Here is a 2,736-nt window from a genome sequence, read left to right on the forward strand (position 1 = left end):
TCGTCTAACGTGCGCCGCAGGACTTGATATTCAGCGATGTCACTATTCGAAACTTTCAGCGATTATGGTACCGCGGTGTCAGAATCGCGCTTCCTAGCTCATGGATGCTCGGCTTCACAAAAAGGGTGATTGCCTACACCTTCCGTGCAGGAAAAAATAAAGTAAGGCTCTAATACTGCTCGTATAAAGAAAAACTAGAATTACGCGTTGCCGACCGCGCCGCTTACGACCATCATATAGATGGTCGTACGATCTATATCAGGAGTGGCCAGGCTGACCTGGCCTAAGAGCCACAAACAAAACCACGAAACTTCCAAGAGCCACGGGAAAAGGGGGGGGGGGGGGGGGGGGTGCAAATTTTTTTTCGAAACAAACGAAATTTAAATTACTTTCAATCTATCCGAGTCAAAAGCAGTCCAACTGCACCTAAGGTAGCAGTAGCACAAGGCTACCAAACTTCAACCGGTCTCTCGATTTAAAACGTGTTCCATTTCTCCTTTTGGGGAAGTACTGGTATGACCTGGAGGGAGGCGGGTGAGTGTGTGTGTGTGTGGGGGGGGGGGGGGGGTAGACGCGAGCCGCACACGCCTAGGGCCGCATGCGGCTCGCGAGCCGCAGCTTGGCCACCCCTGATCTATATGATGGTCTATGACCATCATATAGATGACAGCCATTTTGCTAGGCACCAGCGCGCCCCTTATGGGTCGTGAAAGTTGCAAATAGCTAAAGCGACCTCTATTTTTTTTTTGTCCCACAATGTTTTGTAACATGTATCAGTGATATGCTGCTCCTGCTCCTTATAGTTGGACTGCATAAAATAGCCCTACGATGTTCTGTTTTTTTTTTTTTTCGTTTTGTGTTAATAAACCATTCGGGTAAACCAGATCTGCGAAACTGTATAATTGTGCTTGTCACTGGCGTCGATACAAATTACGCAATGCGGAAGTATCTTCAAAAGTAATTGAATTACATTTCTAAGTATTTGTACTATACTCAAGATACTTTACAGTGAAAGTAACTTGAGTAGTATTTTAAATACATTATGGAGCAGGTATTTAGTAACTTAAATACTTTTATCAAGTATTTTGTCCGACACTGTTTCCAATACCCCAAAATTAATTCTTTTTGAGAAAATTGCTCTCGAAGTGGAAATGGTTCGGCTGTTTTTACCCTTTCCTTCATCTTTGAAAATTGGGCACACGAGCCTCGCCAGGGAACTTTTTGAGGACAACCTAGTTCCCAACTAAGGACGGAATATAACATGTTGAGTCCTCGAGCCCATTCTCGTACTATGTCAAATACCCTCCAAAAAAAAAAAAAAACCTTTCATCGGCGTATCGACCGGGGGGAGGGGGGGGGGGGGGGGGGGCAAGTTGGGCGCTATAGTAAGTTACAGGTTAAGAAGGTAGCGGCAAATGCCCCTCAAAGGGAATCATATATCCCTCCGCCACCTCCGCATCCAATAGCGTCCATCGTTTCCGTGACGTCGCGGCCAACGCGCGAGGAGGTTCTTGCCTTTTTGTACATATTGGCTTTAACTTTCGACTTTGACTTAGCATTGTGGAAGTCACGAGAGGGAGATTAGAGTTTTTCCCCTTCCGATGGAAACAAAGACGACTTTCGGGGATTAGCTTCCCCCTCCGATGGATACAAAGGCTGCTTTCAAGGGCTCGGTTCCCCTTTCAATAAATACAAAGGTCGCTTTCTTAAAAAGCGGGGGTCGAAGGCAAGTTGGCACCACTCTGAGGTCATTATCTATCCACTGAAGCGGAACAAGGAGCGTTTCTAGTGAACTCTTCTTTCGACTGCGGAGGGATTTGAAACGGGCGTATCACGCTTGTGGGAGGAGCTTCTCCTACCTTCTTGACTTTTAACCGACTACCCCCCAGTTCTCAGAGTGAGGGTCAAGGCATGTGTTTTGCCCCCCCCCCCCCCCCCCCGAAACAGCCGCCACTGGGCAGGGCAAACACTGACCGGCGGCGCCCAAGGGATACCAAGGGCACCACCCCCCGGCCCTGGGGGGGGGGGGGGGGGGGGGGGGGCTGGTTTGCCCCCCCTCCCCCACTCAAAAAGAAGTTGATACGTTACTGAACCCTTTTTGAGAAAACCGGTCTCAAAGTCGGGATGATTCAGCTATTTTTACGCATTCGTTCATCTTTTGAAATTTTGGCACCCACGCCTCGCCAGGAAACTTTTAGGGAAAAAACCTAGTTCCCAGCTAAAGGTGGAATATCAAATGTAGACCCATCGAGCCCATCCTGGTATAATGGCGAATGCTCCAAAGTAAATTCTTTTTGAGAAAACATGTCTTTCGTCTTTTGACATTTGAGCACCCGCGCCTCGCCAGGGAACTTTTTGAGAACAATCCAGTTTCCAACTAAAGGTGAAATATTAGTTGTAAATACCTCAATCCCATCCTGGTACTATGACAAATACTTCAAAATTATTCCTTCCTGAGAAAACCGGTCACAAAGTGGGGATGGTTCGGCTGTTTTTTACGCATTCGTTCATCTTTTTACAATTTTGGCACTCGCGCCTCGTCAGGGAACTTTTAGAAAAGAAACCCAGTTCCAGCGCTTAAAGTCTCCCGTAAGTTGAGGGGGTTCCCTACAAGAAGGGGGGGGGGGGGGGGGGGGCGTTCTGACGAGATGTATTAGATGCGCATAAAATAAATCCCACTGCTGACTCTGCCCACGCTGTACCTGCAACCCTCAAATGGCTAATCCCCAAATGTCA

The sequence above is a fragment of the Ixodes scapularis genome, unplaced genomic scaffold, assembly GCF_016920785.2.
Source record: "Ixodes scapularis isolate PalLabHiFi unplaced genomic scaffold, ASM1692078v2 PGA_scaffold2__306_contigs__length_199485367, whole genome shotgun sequence".
In the NCBI taxonomy this organism is placed as follows: Eukaryota; Metazoa; Arthropoda; class Arachnida; order Ixodida; family Ixodidae; genus Ixodes; species Ixodes scapularis.